This window comes from Solanum lycopersicum, chromosome 6 (assembly GCF_036512215.1).
Source record: "Solanum lycopersicum chromosome 6, SLM_r2.1".
NCBI lineage: Eukaryota > Viridiplantae > Streptophyta > Magnoliopsida > Solanales > Solanaceae > Solanum > Solanum lycopersicum.
Window position 1 is genome coordinate 3,438,993 of NC_090805.1, and position 21,810 is coordinate 3,460,802.

The 21,810-nt window shown below is 29.0% G+C and overlaps 2 long non-coding RNA genes across 2 annotated transcripts; both read left to right on the forward strand.

Annotated features, from left to right (window-relative positions):
• Nucleotides 1-377: 377 nt before the first annotated feature.
• LOC138349100 (uncharacterized) lies at nt 378-2,336 on the forward strand. Its single transcript, XR_011221633.1, has 2 exons — nt 378-1,814; nt 1,960-2,336. It is a non-coding gene; the product is annotated as an uncharacterized lncRNA (long non-coding RNA).
• A 5,415-nt stretch (nt 2,337-7,751) lies between these two features.
• LOC101246252 (uncharacterized) lies at nt 7,752-8,188 on the forward strand. Its single transcript, XR_011221634.1, has 2 exons — nt 7,752-7,891; nt 7,994-8,188. It is a non-coding gene; the product is annotated as an uncharacterized lncRNA (long non-coding RNA).
• Nucleotides 8,189-21,810: the final 13,622 nt, after the last annotated feature.

Below are 21,810 nucleotides of genomic sequence, written 5' to 3' on the forward strand. Positions count from 1 at the left end.
TTTAAACAAGTTTCCAACTATAAACTAACATGTCAGGCTCTATTAACCTACTAATTTTAGTCAAGCCTTAGCTAGGTCTTACTAATGAAATGAGTATATCTAAGTAGGTTATCTAATCTTTATAATAGGACATCTAGCCCCTTTAAATTTAATTAAAAGCTTTGACAATTAAAGTTATACTTATAAAAGCAAAAATGTTCAATTTTTTTTACTATGGTAAATAGATCAATTTCATCCTTCATTATTAATTTAAAATTATTCTATCATTACCCAAATAATTCAAATATATTTCACCTCTGTTAAGTTTTTCTTTTTTTTTTGGCTAAATGACATAAATATTTGTGGAAAGAGGTCATGCTTTGTATAGTAGGATAAGTTGAAGTCTCAACCAGTTAATGACTTAATAAATAGCTATAACAAACAGGTAGTTTCCTATTGTACATAGTTCCACACATATTACTTTGGTTGTATATATTGGTGGAACTATCTAAATAGTAGTGGTTACAAAAGACTGGTAATTCACTCCACCTTTGCTCACTCCTTCTCTGCTCAATAGATAAGTCATTCAATTCTTCTCTCTAATGACGTCGGTTGGTGCTGATGCTCCTAGTTGCATTTGAGTCTCAGGAGGAGCGGAGTTCCATTTGACCGTTGTCGCTTCATTTGAAAATATTTTTTCTTTCATTACTACTATATACAAGGAAGGATATTCAATTTTGTAGTCTCGTTCTTTTTATTCAAATTGAAATTTGTAAAACCTTGCATATTTAATAGATTTTAAAAACTTTTTATACGCTACTAAAAATGATATTGTCATGAAAATAATTTACTAATGATCCTACAAAGTACATTCAGGTTTTATTTTATATGAAAATATTGCTACACTTGTTTCAATAATATATTAGCTCAAGACTTTATTGCAAATATAAACTTAATGCACGTCACAATCTTAGCCAAGATAATTTACTGAGAGACATAGAAATATTTATCAAGACATTTTTTGATCTTTTTACCTTCTATTTTGTCAGACAAGGAAATCCATCAGTGACATTGTTCACAATAGTTTAATTGAAGCCCAAATTTGTTGAGCTCTCCTTTGCTTTGATGCTTATTTTCTTAAATATTTAAACGTCTTGTGAGGAAACATGATTCCAGTTCTAGCTTATAAAGATACATACAGTTATGATTTATCGACACACACACACTCTTCTATGTTTTCCTCTCAAGGCATTTTATTTTGTGAGTATGTTTCTCATGTTAGAAGCCTAGCTTTGATCTTAATTTCATTTATTCTACCAAAACGTCGAGCCAAGCCTGGAGTGGATCATCACACAGGTTGTCTGATGCTACAAGAGCTTATTGTGTGCTCAAGTTAATGGCCATATTGTATTAGCAAGTGGTTTGTTAACGGACATATTTTTTTATTTAGTATTAAAACTAAAAAAGATGCAGGTATCTATTCAGAAGAAATTTATTGAAGAGCATAAAACACAGTTTCTAGTGGTAATTAGTTCACATGTATGTGTTTGGCAGTTTTGATCTTGCTAACGTTAAACATGACATGTTTTTCCTTGCAAAGAAAATCTTAAACGAGTGAAAGAGACCCTGAAGTTTCAAAGTGGCTGTTAAAGTTGGGCCATCTATTGGGATATCATTAGTTTTTCATATTCCAATTGAATATTCTCGGAACCTTGATGTGCTAGACATTATTGTCTTTATGAAAATATTACAAAATGTACTGAATTACTGATGCTGTTTTTTTTAAAAAACTTTGGCAGTGACTCCCATCTCCGATGTTATAAGAGTTCGTACTGGTAAGTAGAATGTTTTGCCGAATGATACTCCATTTGTATGTATAAGTTAGACAGTCTCCGTAGGTTGATTTATCATTTAAATTTCATATCCTTCATAGAGGTTTGAACTTGTCCCTTGTAATGATTCTACGGTACGCTGGAACAGGTGAACGGGGAGAAAAGGCAGAGAGGATGATGGGAGGGCATGCTGATATGTCCTCTGCATTATCAACTTCTTGAGCGGCAACGCCTCTATCTTGAAGTTGAAACGTTTAATCATCTTTAGTTGTGTGCAGTCAAGTAGGGAATAAAATAAATATGTTGGAGACTTACCATGTACCTGTGGTTTCAGTAGCCAATTTCCATAAAAATCGTAGCTTAACAGCCATTTCGTATTTGCACACTTCAGCTTAATCGTGGTAACTTTGCCCCCTCCCCCCGTTTTGGGTTAAGTTGTGCTGTAATATGTTGGTTGATCACTGTGGATATTGAATGATAAGCTATTCAAGCAATTTCCTAAATGAGCCGTTCATATATATCAAATCTGAAACTTAAGCCTTTTTAGATCCCCATGTGTACTCTCCTTTGTAATATATATTGAACCATTAATTCAAGCAGATGCCAAACTTCAGCAGCATTGGGCGCAGTGAGATAGTGCACTGCGCCCAGCTTCTGGTAGTCCAAAGACTCATCCTCATGAATCTCATCTCCCACCATTATTTTCCTTGTTACCAAAAAATATAGTCTCATTATTGGAAGCAATATAAAGTCTACGTATCAATAGTGACAAAATGACCACTGCAAAAGAATCAATCATATACAGAATGCTATTAAACAAATATCTTTTTTTGTATTTTGGAAACTAATTTTAGTTTAAATTATCTATTTTATCCTAAAAAAAATACTTTTTATAATCAACAATCTTTCATGATATATTTTGAGATCAATCCAAATAAATAGTTAGTGACAAATAGAAAATAGTTGTATTACTTTCATCTCTGGTCATTTGATTCTCCGCCAAACCCACCATTTGTTGGAATTTTGAAAGCATCGTGTGCATTAAGAATCTTTGAATTCAAACATATAGTACACTATACATTTGCTAGTACGGATAAACACAGGTTGGATTTAGAATTTTATAATTTATCGATAATGGGTTATCGATTTAGTGGTTTTAGTAAAAGTATACTTTTTTTTTATTATCGGATTATTGATTCTTAATGGTATGAAATTTTTCCTTAACGGATCAATCAATATATTATTCGGTATATAAAGTACTTGATTTGCTTTTGTAGTTTTGCAAAAGATGCAATCTATTAACACGCGTGCATGGTTTATTTGGCTTTGTCATCTTATTTCTAAGTGATTTTTAATGATATTTTTTTTATGTCAAATCTTAACAGTTAACTCAATAACTGAACTGATAAAGATCAATAAATTCACTGTAAATTAATATCTTAATAATTCTGTAACGATTTAGCATATTACAAATTGATCAATAAGTTAAACCGATAAATTTCAAAATTATAATGATTTAGCGTATTATAAATTAATAACCGATAAGTTCATTTGATGAATCGATCAATACGCAATCCTAATTATAATAGTGACAAATAGAAATGGTAGAAAATAGTTGGTCATTTGATTCTCCCACAAGCACACCATTTGTTGGAATTTTGAAAGCATTGTGTTATCTCAATAATCCTGCTGGCGTTCTCAGCAGCAAGTGATCTTGTCAATGAAGAATCCTCTTCTTTTTTTTCTTTTTCTTTTTTTAGTGAATTAAGAATCTTTGAATTCAACCATATACACCATAGATTTGCTAGTTATTTTGAATTTTAAGATTTATCGATAATGGATTATTAATTTAGTTGTTTTAGTAATAGTTTTGAATTTTTTTTATTATTGAGTTATTGATTTTTAATAGTTTGAAGTTTTTTCTTTAACAAATTTATCGATATATATTTATATAATTTTACTTATAAAGTACTTAACTTAGAGCTTAGTTTCATATTTAATTTCCAGATGTCTCAAACTCACAGTTATATTGGAGCGCGTCAGTGTTTGTTTTTGCAGTCTCAAGATGCAATCTATTTACTCATGTACATGGTTCATTTGGTTTTTCATCTTATTTCTAAGTGACTTTTAATGATAATTTCTCAAAATATTAATGGTTAAACCAATAACCGAACCGATATTTTAATAGTTCTATAACAACTTTAACATGTTAAAGAATCAATAACTCATAAATCAAACTGATAAGCTTTTAAATCAAACCAAACTGATTAATATGCAACACTATTTATAACGACTAAAACATCTGATAGATTCAGAATTTAAAGTTACTAGATTAAAAAGGCGCGGAATTAGATTTATACCTTCCTCGGGTAGGGTGATTTTGGAGTGGTGAGGGAATAAAGGCATTAATTGGCATCCTTCTAGATTGATCTTAGCGCGGTAAACGCGGTTAGACTTTATCACTACAAATTCGAGAATCAAATACCTAAAAAAACTTTAAAATGAAGTCAATATATACAATATACACTTTCTCACAATTAGTTGTGTGATTCTCATAATAATAATAATAATAATAATAATAATAATAATTATTATTATTATTATTATTATTATTATTATTATTATTATTATTATTATAATAATAACCTGACTTCTATCATTTTTCTCGTGTGTATTAGCCCATGAATCTGACGTCATTGAGGACATTCAAATTTTATTTTTTTTAAAAAAAGATTATATTAGGGCCAGAAGCATTACGTATAGTTTCCTCCGTTTTAAAAGTCCGCTATCAATTTCTACAAGTCCATTTATGTTTGGGAAACTTACATAAATAAACTATCCTAAAAAAAATATTTATCATTTATAACAATAACATTTTTTTCACTTGGTCACTTTTAATTCATTTACAGTACAAGTTGAATAAATATTACAAAGAACAATTTATTATTCAAATATAAAATATAAGTTTTAATGATGTATAATACATTTATCACACATTTTAATACACTTATAATACAATGTGTCAATTTTTTACCAAACAAACATAATAATTTTCAAAAAACAATTATAATACATATATATTGCATACATAATTCACCTTTAATACATAGTACAGATTTAACATAATATTATTTTAAATAGTAATAAATAAAAATTATTGCTAAAATCAATAATTATTTATTAAAATGTATCAATTCATCTAATTTTTCCTTTGAGTTTTATGAGTTATAAGATTTTATATGTACCAGTATATATATTTGCCATAAATCCAAATTGGTCATGCACATGTTTTCTCCAGTTACAAGTTCCATAATATGTAGAAAATTTGCATGACATGCCTACTAATTGCAAAATATACATAATTAATTAAAAAAAACGTATTGAAAACATTTTTAAATTTGATAATATTATTCGCTTTTCCTTGTTCCAAAACATTTCATTATATTTATGCCTACTAGTTAGTACATGTTAGAATGTATGCCTTCACTTAAGCAGTATTGGACCACGTCCCTTACTACACTAATAAATTAATATCTTAATAATTCTGTAACGATTTAGCATATTACAAATTGATCAATAAGTTAAACCGATAAATTTCAAAATTATAACGATTTAGCGTATTATAAATTAATAACCGATAAGTTGATTTGATGAATCGATCAATACGTAATCCTAATTATAATAGTGACAAATAGAAATGGTAGAAAATAGCTGGTCATTTGATTCTCCCACAAACACACCATTTGTTGGAATTTTGAAAGCATTGTGTTATCTCAATAATCCTGCTGGCCTTCTCAGCAGCAAGTGATCTTGTCAATGAAGAATCCTCTCTTTTTTTGAGTGGATTAAGAATCTTTGAATTCAACCATATATACCATAGATTTGCTAGTAATTTTGAATTTTAAGATTTATGGACAATGGATTATTGATTTAGTAGTTTTAGTAATAGTTTTAATTTTTTTTATTATCGAGTTATTGATATATAATGGTTTGAAGTTTTTCTTAACATATTTATCGATATATATATTTATATCATTTTGTTTATAAAGTACTTGACTTAAAGCTTAGTTTCATACTTTAATTTTTGTTTGTCTCAAACTTTCAGTTATTCTAGAATGCATCAGTGTTTGTTTTTTCTGTTTTGGTCAAGATGCAATCTGTTAACTCATATACATGGTTCATTTGGTTTGTCACCTTGTTTTTAAGTATCTTTTAATGATAATTTCTCAAATATTAGCAGTTAAATCAATAACTGAATCGATATTTTAATGGTTCTATAACAATTTTAAAATGTTAACAAATCGATAACTCATAAATCAAACTGATAAACTTTGAAATTGAACCAAACTGATTAATATGCAATAATAATTATAGCGATTAGAAAGATTCAGAATTTAAATTTAATAGGTTAAAAGGGCGGGGGATTAGATTTATACCTTCCTTGGGTAGGGTGATTTTGGTGTGGTGAGGGAATAAAGGCATTAATTGGCATCCTTCTAGATTGAGCTTAGCGCGGTAAACACGGTTAGACTTTATCACTACAAATTCAAGAATCAAATACCTAAAAAACATTAAAATGAAGTCAATATATACAATATACACTTTCTCACAATTAGTTGTGTAATTCTCATAATAATAATAATAATAATAACAACAACAACTTGATTTTAATTAATTTTTCTCGTATGTATTAGTCTATGAATCTGACGTCATTTTAGACATTCAATTTTTTTTATTAAAAAACTATATTAGGACCAGAAGCATTACGTATGGCTCCGTCTGTTTTAAAAGTCCGCTATAAATTTCTACAAGTCCATTTAAGTTTGGAAAACTTACATAAATATACTATGATAAAAAAAATATTTATCATTTATAACAATAACATTTTTTTTCACTTGATCACTTTTAATTCATTTACAGTACAAGCTTAATACATATTACAAAGAACAATTTATTATTCAAATGTAATACAAGTTTTAATAATGGATAATGCATTTATCGTACATTTTAATACACTTATAATACAATGTGTTAAATTTTTTCGGGATAATGCCCAAGTACCCCCTCAACCTATGCCCGAAATCTCAGAGACACACTTATACTATACTAAGGTCCTATTACCTCCCTGAACTTATTTTATTAATAATTTTTTACTCCTTTTTTACCTACGTGGCACTATCTTGTGGGCCCAACGATGGTTGATTTTTTTTTCAAACTAGTGCCACGTAGGCTAAAAAGGGGTAGAAAATTACTTATAAAATAAGTTAAGAGGGGGTAATAGGACCTTAGAATAGTATAAGTGTGTCTCTGAGATTTCGGGCATAGGTTGAGGGGGTACTTGTGCATTATCCCAATTTTTTCAAACAAACATAATAATTTTCAAAAAACAATTATAATACATATGTATTGCATACATAATTCACCTTTAATACATATTACAGGTTTAACATAATATTGTTTTAAATAGTAATAAATAAAAATTATCACTAAAATCAGTAATTATTTATTAAAATGTATCAATTCATCTAATTTTTCCTTTGAGTTTTATGAGTTAAAAGATTTTATATGTACCAGTATATATTTTTTCCATAAATTTAAATTGGTCATTCACATGTTTTCTCCAGTTACAAGTTCCATAATCGCAAAATATACATAATAAATTAAAAATAAATAACGTATTGAAAACATTTTTGAATTTGACAATATTATTCGCTATTTATTGTTCCAAAACATTTCATTATATTTATGTCTACTAGTTAGTACGTATTGGTACTAACGAACGTATACAATCCTCTCTTTTTATGCAAACCTTATCTCAAACTTTTAAAATCACTACCTCCCAAACCAATTAAAAAGGACTTTCATGACTAAAGACACTTTCTATGTACTTATATATATAGTCACTTAGCTAATTTCAAACATCGATTCATAACAATTAATTAATATTCGAGCCTTGAGAATGAAGCAAGTATCAATGGAGATGAAGAAAGGACCCTGGAGTTCTGATGAAGACTCTAAACTCATCCATTCCATCTCCATATTTGGACAAGGACGTTGGGATTCACTTGCTCACGTTGCCGGTATATATATATCATGTTGTTAGAGAGATCACAAGTATACAATATATAACATTTTTTATTTCTATTACCAAAAAATAATTACGTATATATTGATATATATAGGGTTGAAGCGTAGCGGTAAGAGTTGTAGACTAAGATGGTTGAATTATTTGCGGCCAAATTTAAGACGAGGAAAAATAACTCCTCAAGAGCAGCTCCTTATTCTACTCCTTCATTTTCGCTTCGGAAATAGGTAAGTAAAATATGTATAAAATATGTCATATAAATTGAATAAATGAAATAATTATATTTTATAAAGGTTGAAAACATATATAGATAGAAATTATTGTTATTATTATATTTTTTAATAAATAAAAAAAAATAGTGATATGGTCAATGATTTTTAAGATATGGTAATAATTATTTCATTTTTTTTTCAAAATAAAAAATAGATGGTCAAAAATAGCTGAGAATTTGCCTGGGAGAAGTGATAACGATGTTAAAAATTACTGGAGAACTAAAGTGCAAAAGCATGCAAAACAGCTTCATTGCGAAATCAATAGTCAACAATTTCGACACTTCCTTCTCTATGAATGGATGCCTTCTCTGTTGGCTCAACAAATACCGACTTCTTCTTCTTCTTCTTCTTCATCTTCTTCGGAATTAATCGTGATGGAGAATTGTTTTCCTAACGATATTAATACATATCCAAACACTAATATTATTTCATCAACAGATTCATTCGTAAAGGAAGATGATAGTAATATTTGGAAAAAGTTATCTAGTTTTGAAGATGGAATTAATATTTCTCATGATTTTTCAACCCCTTCAGATATGACACTTCATAATTATTCATCTCATCATGTGGATGATCAGTACTACTTTCACAATTATTGGACAAGTGCAGAAATGCCAAGTTTGTATGAAATGGACCTTTGGCTCTGATTACGAGTATACGTGAATCCAATAATGTCTTTATTCAATATATATACATACATACATACATATATATATATATATATATATATATATAATTTACAAAATTATCTTTAAATATTTAATTAGTGAACCCTAACTAGTTAATTAGTTATTATTGTATTGTAATATTTACTTGAAATAATTAGCAAAACTCATTGTATAAATTTTAGCTTTGAATTTTCTCTCACCTCTATTATAATGTATATATATGCATGCGCACCCATCGCGTCAACATTTTTCCATGCATGTACGTATTATATAATTGACCCGAACCTTTGTTTCACCGCCTCACTTTTAATTTAAGATGATTTTATGATTTTAAAATCTATTTTTATTCCAAATTAAGTTAAGTGTCGAATTAAACTAAAAACATTTGAATTAGGATGGAGGAATTATAAAATAGCAACTTCCCTCACTACAAGCTCGATATAAGAAACTACTTCGGTCGTTCCTTTTTAGTAGTCATTATAAGGTTTAACACAATGTTGAGAAAAAAAATTAATAAAAAGTGTTGTTTGATGAATATATTTCTTATTAGTTCTTTGGTCTTTATCTATATATCATATATTATTATAAGTGAAAAAATTTAAAACTCAAAGTTGAATTATCATTTTATCTTAATATTAAAATAATTAGAACAAATGTTATAAAATATAATTAAATATTTAATAAATAACTCATTTAAATTAATGCATGAATCAAATACACATGAATAATTAATCTCTCTTTTGTTATAAAAATCAAGAGTATTTGAAGAGCTTTTTCTTTAAATAAATTTGATATGGACTAAAATCATCGAACTTATTTATTGCCAATTAACTGTACCTACTAAAAAGTCATCCTAGCTACTGCAATAAAATACCTAGAGGATGATGAGAGATTCTAAAGCAAAAAATTAATCGTGCTCATCATTTTGTATTGCAGTAATTTCCTTTTGTTTTTATCCACTCCTCCTTGTCAAGCTTAAGTTTGGGTTACATTCCTTTTTAATATTTTGATCGATATACTTTCTTATTATTTTGTTTTTCTATTGGAATATCTTGTGTCCTATATGGAAATTAGTGATATACAATTCATGTTCTACTATATTTCTTAATTATTGATGAAATTCATTAATTAGTTAATTTGATATGTGATTATCAATAGAGTGCTTTACTTTAGTTTAAATATATTTTCGAGATTATTATTTATTAGTAGTGAGGGGAATAACTAAATGAGAAAAATCCATATGATTTTTTTAAATGTATTTTTATATGACTTTTTGTTTATATTGTATAATCTATTGATCTTATTAGTCTATTATTTATTTGTGGAAACATTCATTCTTCAAATTGACCATATACCTCGAATAAGTCATTTTGAAAAGTTTGTGTTGCTCCATTTATATTAAGTATTCAAATAGAAATTTTATGATAAAAGAGTATTGTTCTTTTCTCTTCATAAATCACATGTACATATTTCTCAAGGTTAAAAAGAATATGTATATTAGATATAAAAAAATAATTAACATAATAATTATGATGATGGCTGCAAGTGTGTTTCGTATATATCAAGTGTTTATATTATTTGCATATGTACCAAATTGATGATGTCTTTTAGAACTTATAAGTTGCATGCGTCAAACTTCTATTTAATGTGATGAGAAACTATTTATTGTTGATGTAAAATATTAATTATGGATGAAAAATTGTGAACTCAGGTTTCCAAATTATTGGCTGGACACATAAACAGTTAAGTAGTAGTGTCCAAATTAGAATTTCTACTTTAGCCTTAGAGATATTATTTTATTTAAGAGAATGTAATATTCTTCTACCTAATAATTGAATGTTAATTATTAGTCATAGCTATAATTTTTTAAAATTGAAAGTTGAATATGAATATTCTCTCCACTATTATTTAAAAACACTTTCAGAATTTAAATTTCAATATGCTTTTTAAGAACCAATTTACAAAGATTTATGTTATATGCATAATTCAAAATGAGAAGAAAAGAGAATGAGAAACTGCAAAAATGAAGGATAACAAAAAATGCTGAAGTATTCCTAGTATATTTTTTTTTAATTTAGTGAACAAAATATAAATGATAAAAATACTATTGCTAATTTCAGCATTCCTATTTTATAACTCAATTTTTTAGTGTATAAAAATTTAATAATAAGAGACAAACGTGCAACGCACGTTCCCTAAAACTAGTATATATATATATATATATATATATATATATATATATATATATATGCCTCTTAATTCTAAAATTATTAACTTTAAGGATAAAGTTGAAAAAAGATAATTAATTATCTTTTGATTGTTTAAATGACAACTATTTTTGATATATAAGACAACTAAAAGGAACAAATGAAGTATAATAGAGAATAATAACCTATAAGATAATATGAATTTCTTCATTATCATTTATATGTCGTTCTTACTAAAAGTAGATGTTCTTTAATCTTTGTCATTCACAAAAATCAATAATGACATACGATTTCTTATTTTACCCTTAGGAGTTTTTAGTTTAAAGATATGAATTTGACTAAACATATGAAAACTAAATATTTAATTTATGTTCACGTCAATTTATTTAATTAAAATAAATTAATTTATATTTATCTATTGAAAACTTGACTTCAAGATAACTAGAGTTGTTAAAATGAGCTTAACTCATGGGGCCCACCCTACCCAACTCGTTATTGGGGGTAGGGTTGAGATAGGATTTTCAAACTCATTTAAAACTAGCGCTTATAAGCCCGATTCATGTAAATTCTTGAGCATTGATGCTTGACCGGGAAAAGGTCAAGGTTAGTCCATCTATCATAACTATTTATTTAAGGATAACTTACAAAAATCTCTAGAGCGTATGCGTTAATTACTTAAAGACACATTATGTTGTAATAATGTGAATCTTATCAAATTTGGTACATCTAGATACATGTACTCAAAATTATGTTAATTTGTTCTAGATACATTCTATCTATGTGAATATTATGTATTTAGAATACATAGACAAATCTCTCGGCCCTTTTAGGGTTTAGTTGAGTTGTTCTAAATAAAAGAGCGACCTGTTCTAGCCCATTAAATTATCTGGCCCGCAAAGCTTGGGCCGAATGGACTGGGCCAACTATTTTTGACAACTCAGCTCTAAATATAACACTAAATAAGAGTTAAGTAAACTGGCCTAAGAATGAAACCTAAAATAGTGACATATAAATAGAAACCAAAAGCGATAGTCAGGTAGCTAGTACAGGAGTCAAATGACGGTGCTGCTCACCTTTGCTCTTGGCCGCCAAATTTGTATCCTCAACAACTTCATCGGAGACGGAAACCGAAGCTCTTCTATCAAATACCTCACTTGACAAACGTCGTATCACGGAATTCCCTTATCGGTGGTTACTTCAACCACAACCACATCCAACAAGCGGAATACCTATTCGATTAAATGCCTCATAGAGATGTCATTTTTTGGAACACAAATGCTCTCCGGGTAGCGCAACGCCAACAAGCATCATGCAGTATACTCAGTGCTTTCCAAAATCCACGGAGACAAAGGAGTGCACAGTGACATAACTAGTTTCAAACTTTGGTAACTTGATGAAGAAATGGCGTGCTACAAAGCAGAAGGCTGGTAGAATGTCTGTCTACTATGAGGCAAGTGGCTTTCTACATAACAGTTTCCTTAAGAAATTATTAAAAATCTATACATCTTTAAGTTTTTCCTTTTTAGTATCTTAATTTTTATGCACAATAGAACATAAATTTTTAGAAACCAAATCATATGGGATATAACATGTTAGTTCTTGTGCCAAAAAACTTCTATCAAATTTGACCATTTTTCTCTTATAAATATAACTTTAATTGTCAAGGTTTTGAAGTATATTTAAAAGATTAAATATTCTATTTATTTGTTTGAATTTGAATCATGATAGTTCATAGATACACTCGCTGCATTTGTTGTTCATTTACATTATTTGATGCTAGTTAAAAATTTATTACTATATTGATATGTAGTCATGAGTTATTTATTATCAGACATGAGGTCAACCAAAATTGCAATTTTTGGAAATATTTTTTCTTAAGGAAAAATATCTAATTTTGTAGTTTGCACATGAATTTTCTTGTCCTTTTTTATTCAGATTGAAATTTGTAAGATCATACATATTTGATAAATTTTATGAACTTTAAGGACTTTTTATATACTACTAAAAATGATGTTGTCATGAAAAATGTTATAAAATCCTACAAACTGTATTCATATATTGAGATTACTTAACTTGTTGCAAATAGTATTTTACTTTAAGACATTATTGTACGCATAAATTTAATGCACATTAGGATCTTAGACTATAATTTACTCATAGGCATTATAGAAACATGTCTGAATACATTATCGTGGAAATTGATTTTTACAGTAATGTCTTTAGGTATGTTTCTGTAATGCCTCTCAGTAAATTATTTTGTCTAAGATCCTGACATGCATTAGGTTTTTGCTTACACTATATAATATCTTAAGGCAAAATATTATTTGTAACAAGTTAATAATATTTTCATATAAATTAAAGACTTAATATACGAATATACTTTGTAGGATCATTGTTAACTTTTTCATGAAAACACAATTTCTAGTAGCATAAAATTTCTTTTAAAGTTCTTAAAATTTATTAAATATTCTAGGTCTTACGAATTTCTTTTTGAATAAAAAGGACAAGATAATTAATGTGTAGACTAGAAAGTGGATATTCTTCCTTGTATATAGGAGTAGTAATAAGAGGAAAATTATTTCCAAAAATTAGTAATCACGATTCACACATGATAATAAATCACTTGTGATTATATAATTTTTTTAATGAGTATCAAACAATGTGATTTAGCAACTAATGAACTGAATGTGTCTAAATAGAATATCTAACCTTTTAAAAAGATTAGATATTCTATTTATTTGTTTGAATTTGAATCATGATAGTTCATAGATACACTCAATTCATTAGTTGTTAATTTACATTATTTGATGTTCATTAAAAATTATTACTTTATTGATATGTAGTCGAGAGTTATTTATTATTAGACATGAGGTCGACTAGAATTGCAATTTTTGGAAATATTTTTTCTTTTATTACTACTATATATAAGGAAAAATATCTAATTTTGTAGTTTGATAAATTTTAAGACATTAAGGACTTTTTATATGCTACAAAAAATGATGTAATCATGAAAAGGATTATACAATCCTACAAATTGTTTTCATATATTGAGATTACTTAACTTTTTACAAATAATATTTTTCTGTATTGTAAGCATAAATTTAATGCACATACGAATCTTAGACTATAATTTACTCATAGGAATTATAGAAACATGTCTGAATACATTATCGTGAAAAGTGATTTTTACAATAATGTCTTTAGGTATGTTTCTATAATGCCTCTCAGTAAATTATTTTGTCTTAGATTCTGACATGCATTAGATTTTTGCTTACACTATATAATATCTTAAGACAAAATATTATTTGTAACAAGTTTAGTAATATTTTCATATAAATTAAAGGCTTAATATACGAATGTACTTTATAGGATCATTGTTAACTTTTTCATGAAAACACAATTTCTAGTAACATACGATTTCTTTTGAAGTTCTTAAAATTTATTAAATATTCTAGGTCTTACGGATTTATTTTTGAATAAAAAGGACAAGATAATTAATATGTAGACTATAAAAGTGGATATTCTTATATAGGAGTAAGTAATAAGAGAAAAATTATTTCCAAAAAGTAGCAATCCCGATTCATGCATGATAATAAATCACTTGTGATTATATAATTTTTTTAATGAGTATCAAACAAAGTGATTTAGCAGCTAATGAACTGAATATGTCTAAATAGATTATCTGACCTTTTTAATAGGACATCTAGCCTTTTAAATTTACTCTTTTAAATTTACTTATAAGCTTTGACAATTAAAGTTATATTTATAAAAGCATAAGTGGTCAAATTTTAAATTTATCCTTCGTTATACTATAATTTAAAATTACTCTATCATTATCTGAATAATTCAAATATATTTCACGTCTGTTAAGCTTTTTTTTTTGTGGGTTAAATGACACGAATATTTGTGGAAAGAGGTCATACTTTGTATAGCAAGATAAGTAGCTATGACAAATAGGTAGTTTCCTATTGTACATAGTTCCACACATGTTGCTTTGATTGTATATATTGGTGGGACTATCTAAACAGTAGGGTTTTCAAAAGACTGGTAATTCACTCCTTTGCTCATTAGATGAGTAATTCGGTTCTTCTCCCAGTTGCATTTGAGATCTGCACTACACAAGAATAATAGAAGAATGCATATTATCATGATTTTGCATATTTATGACTTCTAAAAAGTGGAGATTGATTTCAACGGGGGGAAATATTGTACTGAATAGCTAGACATGAGCCTTGTAGGGCTTTGAGCTCTTCCATTGTGGAATTTGAGGGGCCTTGACATTGAATCAAGGGTCCAATCCCCTCTATGATTTCTAATAATGCCTCTGGTTTCGTCAATACTAGAGCTGAACTTGACAGAACCATCATTGTTAAGAATGTAAGTCTCACGAGAAGCGGAGTTCCATTTAATTAAGATTGTACATGATAGTCCTTTAGGTATGGGGTTTGGTCGATTAGAAGATGATACTCAATAACTTAGAGGTATTCCTTTTCCTTTCATTTAATAAGTTGTTATTCCAAAAAAAGAAAAGGAAAAGAGAAGCATGAAATTCCAAGATAGCATAACATTATAGGGTTCCTTTCGTTTCTATTTTTAGAGACTCGTGGACTTTTGCAGGCATTTTGATGTACTACATAATGTGAAAAGGGATATGCTTCCTAGAGAAACCCTAGCTAGCATAGTTCTGCTAGCCATGTTAAGGACCTTGTCTTGTTGTTCATACTGTCAATAATTAGTTGAGAGTCACTATTGTCAGCCTTCATTTGGAAAAATATTTTCTTATATTTCTACTATTTACAAGGAAGGATATTCAATTTTGTAGTCCACACATGAATTTTCTTGTTCTTTTTATTAAAATTGAAATTTGTAAAACCTTGCATATTAAACAGATTATACGCTACTAAAAATGATATTGTCATGAAAATTTTTTCTAATGATCCTACAATGTACATTCATGTATAGAATATTTAGTTTATATGAAAATATTACTAAGCTTGTTTCAAATAATGTTTACCTCAAGACTTTATCACAAGTATAAACTTAAAAGCACATCCTCATCTTAGACAAGGTAATTTGCTGAAAGGCGTTATAGATACATACATCAAGACATTATCGTGGAGAGTGACTTCTATGCCGCCTTATCCTAGTCGTAATCACAGTTGTCTTCGGCAAAAGAGTGTAGAGAATTATACAATAACCCTAGTGAGTGGAAGAAGAACCAATTTATAAAAGAAATAATTAATACATTAATATGCCTTTAACTTAACCTCAACTAATATTTATGCTCTCTATCTTTGAACAGGTAAACACGAGTTCTACATGACACAATACATGTAGGAAAAATATGTCTATTTATTCACCTTTATTGAAGTTTAAGTATTTACTTGTACATAACCAAAGTTTGTTGGTATAAATTTGAGTTGAGACCAAATTAAAAGATAGATTTATGTATCGACTATGCCTTTATACATAGGTCCTCCTTCGACTCACTAGGGTTATCATATAATTCTCTACACTTTTTTTGCCGCCGACAATTGTGATAACATAAGACTAGGACAAGGAGGCGTAAAAATAACTCTCCAGGATAATATCTTCAGGTAATCTATAACGTCTCTCAATAAATTAACTTCTCTAAGATCCTGATGTGCATTTTAAGTTTGTGCTTAGAATAAAGTTTATCTTGGCGTTAGATGTTTTAACTTTTAAGTTTTGACCAAAGTTTGGAATTGCCTGACATTTTTTGCATACTTGTTCATATGAGAATTTCGTCAGCACAACTGGCTTTGAAAGGTAATCTTTTATCGAATAGGATGGTTAGTTTAGGTTTTGAGGCTTCCGTTTTTAGTTTTTTTAGGCGTTTTAACTTTTAAGTTTTTGCTAAAGAAATAGAAATTCTGGATCCTCAAAAAAGATCATGGACCATAGCATATGATAATTAGCAAAATGAGGAATTTATTTGTTGCGAGACTTGTTTTACCTTAAAAAATGAGCCATTTTCCATCATGTCCAAATAACTCCATTAATTACGTCTTAGCGAACATGCACAAAAAATTTGGGCAAAAATTATGTCAAAATTCTGGATCACCAAAAATTGATGAACAATTGTACAAGAAAATTGTCAAAATGGGGTTTACCTGCTTTGGGGCTCGTTTGACCTTGAAAATGAGTTGTTTTGGACCTTAGAGCCAATTGAATCTATAGATAACGTCTTAACACACATCCACAAAAAACTTCAGCAAAAAAGACGTTAGAATTCCGGATCATTAAAAATCCATGGACTATAATACACGAAAATCGACAAATTTGAGCAAAAATGACGTCAGAATCCATGGACTATAGCATACGAAAATCAGCAAATTGGGGGGTTTACATAATGTGAGACTCGTTTGACCTTTAAAATGGTCCGTTTTAGCCGTCGGGACCAACTAGCTCCATTCCTAACCTCTTAACAGACGTCCACAAAAAATTTGTACAAAAAAGATGTATAAATTCTGTATCACCAAAAAGCATCATGGTTTGTAGCACAAGAAAATCGACAAATAAGGGGTTCACTTGTTCAAGGGATCGTTTGACTTTCAAAATGAGTCATTTTGGGCGTTCGAGTCAAAAGACTCCATAGATAAAATTTTAACGGACATTGACAAAAATTTGAGAAAAAAAGATGTCGAAATTTGTAATCATAAAAAATTCATAAACAATAGAAATGAAAATCAACATAGCTAACTGGCTCCCCCCAGGTTTTGGTCGAATAGGAAGAGAGAACCCCTATGTTTTGATCGTCAAGGACAACTGATTCCACACCTAACGTCTTAATAGACATCCACAAAAAATATGGGCAGAAAAGAAGCCGAAATTCGAGAACACAAAAAATTCATGGACTATAGTACACAAAAATCAACAAAATTGGGTGTTTATATTTTCCACGGCTTGTTTGACCTTCAAAATGAGTCATTTTGACCGTCAGGTCCAATTGACTCCATAGCTAACGTCTTAACAAACGTCCAAAAAATATTTGGGAAAAAAAATTGTCAAAATTCTACATTACCAAAATAGATTGTGGACTATGGCCCATGAATTTTTTTTATACAAAAATAAAAAAATAAAATGACCAATTTTTAATGGATGTCCGTTAAGACCTTAGAAATGTAACCAATTCGTTCCACGGGAAAAGATGATGTATTTTCAAGTCTAAACGAGCCTCGACGTAGGTAAAAATAGTCCATGGATTTTTTATAATCCAAAAATCCCAAAACAAAATAACCAAAATTGTAGACATCTACTAACACCTTAGAAATGGAACCATTTAGTAACGCGGGGAAACTGGTGTATTTTCAGGTTTAAACGAGACCCAAAACAGACAAACAAATTTTATCAATTTTCGTGTAATATAGCCAATTGATTTTTTTCTTTGGAAATCTCTAAACAAAATTGTCAATAATTTACATGGACGTCTGTTAAGACATTAGAAATGAAACCAGTTCTCTTAGCTGGAAAAATGGTGCATTTTAAAATTCAAACAAGCCACAAAGCAGGCAAAGAACGATTTTACTGATTTTTAAGTGATATACCCCATGAATATTTTTTTATTCGGAAATCCCAAAATAAAATGACCGAAATTTTACATGGATAATTTTTCAAGACCTTAGAAATGGAACAAGTTCGTCTAGCGGAGAAAAATGGTGCATTTTCAAGATTAAACGAGCCTAAAGCAGACAAAGAAATATTTTAACAATTTTTTTGTTCTATAGCATATAGTTTTTTTTAATCCAGAAATCAGAAAATAAAATGACCGAATTTTTTCATGAATCAGTTAGTACTCCGGGGAAAAATGGTGTATTTTCAAGTTCAATAGAGTCCCAGAGCAGGTAAATGCAAATTGACGAAAATTTTCGTGGACGTTCTTTAAGACATTAGAAATGGGAACAGTTCTTCCCATTCAAGTTCAAACGAGTCTCAAAGCAGGCAAAGACAGATTTTAGTAATTTTTGTTTGTTATAGCCCATGATTTTTTTTTAAATTTGAAAATCCTGAAACAAAATGACCAAAATTTTTTATTAATGTTCGTTAAGACCTTAGAAATGGAACCAGTTCCTCCTAGGAGAAAATGATGTATTTTCAAGTTCAAACGAGCCCAAAGCTGACAAAGACAGGTTTTTCTGATTTTCATGTTCTATACCGCATGAACTTTTTTAGATCTCGAAATTTTAAAAAAATGACCAAATTTTTTCATGGATGTCTCTTAAAACCTTAGAAATGGAACCAGTTCATCAGAAAGAGAAAAATGGAGCATTTTGAAGTTCAAACGATCCTCGAAATAGACAAAGATAAATTTTATCAATTTTCACATGTTATAGCCCATGCTTTTTTTTATCCATAAATCCCAAAAAATGGCTAAAATTTTATATGGATATCTGTTAAGACCTTAGAAATAGAAATAGTTCATTCTGTTGGGAAAAATATTGCATTTTCAAGTTCAAACGAGCCAAAACAGACAAAAGTAGATTTTACTGATTTTTGTTTGCTATTGTCCACAAATTCTTTTTATTCGTAAGTCCCGAAATAAAAGGTATAGAATTTTTCATGGACATTCATTAAGACTATAGAAATGGAACCAATTCGTTGCGCGGGAAAAATGGTTCATTTTAAAGTTAAACGAGCCCATAAGATGACAAAAATAAATTTTATCGATTTTCGTGTGCTATAGAATATGAATTTTTTTAACTGAAATTCCATAACAAAATGGACGAAATTTTCATGGATGTCCATTTAGACCTTAGAAATGAAACCAGTTGTTCCGCGGGGGGAAAAAAGGTCGATTTTTTAGATCAAAGGCAGTTTTGACTAATTTTTGTGTACTATAGTCCTAAGATTTTTTTTAATGTGAAAATCCTGAAAGTAAATGACTGAATTTTTGATGAACGTTTGTTAAGACCTTAAAAATTGAATCAACTTTTTCTGTGGGGAAAATGGTGCATTTTCAAGTTCAAGCGATTCTCAGAGCAGACCAAGGTAGGTTTTACCGATTTTTGTGTGATAATTTTTCTAATTCTGAAATTTCGAAACAAAATGAATGAAATTTTTTCATGGACGTCCATTATTACCTTAGAAATGGAACTAGCTAATCTCACGGAAAAAATGGTGAATTTTCAAGTTGAAACAAGCTCCAAAGCAAGAAAAGACAATTTTTTTCGATTTTCGTGTGCAACCCATGAATTTTAATTCCGAAAATCCCGAAAGAAAATGGTCAAAATTTTTCACGCATGTCCGTAAATACCTTAGAAATGAAACAAGTTTGTCCAACGTGGAAAAATGTTTCATTTTCAAGTTCAAACGAGCTTTAAAAGTAGGGAAAGACACATTTTAACGATTTTCTATGCTATAGCCAATAAATTTTTATTGATTGGAAAATCCCAAAACAAAATGACTAAAGTTTTTCATGGATGTCCTTTAAGACCTGAGAAATTGACCAAGTTTTTTTCGCAGGAAAAACTGGTGCATTTTCAAGTTCAAATGAGCCACAAAGAAGAAAAAGACAGATTAAACCAATTTTCGTGTGCTATAGCCCAAGACTTTTTTATCTATAAAATCTGAGAAAAAATGATCGAAATTTTTCATGGATGTCCGATACGATCTTAGAAATAGAAAAAGTTTGTCCCGACGAGAAAAGTAAGGCATTTTCAAGTACAAACGAGCTTCAAACCACGTAAAGATATAAATTTTATCAATTTTCGTGTGGTATAGTGAATTGATTTTTTAACTGAAAATGTCAAAAAAAGAATGGCCAAAATTTTTCAATAGCGTCTTTTAAGACCTTATAAATGGAACAAGTTCGTTCCGTAGGGAAAAATGTTGCATTTTCAAGTTCAAACGAGTCTCAAAGCAGGCTAAGACAAATTTTATCGATTTTTTTGCTATAGTCGATAAATTTTTTTTATCTAAAAATCTTTAAACATAATGACTGAAATTAATCATGGAAATCCGTTAAGATCTTAGAAATGGAACCAATTTGTACCGTGGGGAAAATGGTGCTTTTTCATGTTAAAACGAGCCCCAAAGCAGGTTCAGGCAAATTTTACCGATTTTCTTTTGTTATAACTCATGGACTTATTTTTTATCTTGAAATCCAAAAATAGAATGACCAAAACTATTTATGGACGACCATTAATATCTTAGAAATGGAACCAGTTCGTTCTGAGGGGAAAATTTTGCATTTTCATGTTCAAACGACCCCAATGAAGGCAAGACAGATTTTACCAATTTTTGTGTGCTAAAACCCATGGAATTTTTTTATCCGGAAATTGCATAGCAAAATGGACGAAATTTTTCATTGACGTCTGTTAAGACCTTAGAAGTGGAACCAGTTTGTCCCATGGGGAAAATTATGCATTTTTAAGTTCAAATTAGTCTCAAAGTAGGCAAAGATAAGTTTTATCGATCTACTTATGTTATAGCCAATGAATTTCTTTTATCCTGATATCCCAAAATGAAATGACCGAATTTTTTCATGTACGTCCGTTATGACCTTAGAAATTGAATCAGTTTGTCATGCGGAGAAAAATTGTGTATTTTTAAATTCAAATGAGCGTAAAAAAAGACAAAGACCGATTTTACCGATCATCGTATTCTATAGCCCATTAATTTTTTATCCGAAAATTTCAAATAAAATAGCCAAAAAATGTCATGGATGTTTATTAAGATCTTAGAAATGGAACCAATTCGTCCCACGACGATAAATGGTGAATTTTCAAGTTCAAAAGATCTCCAAAT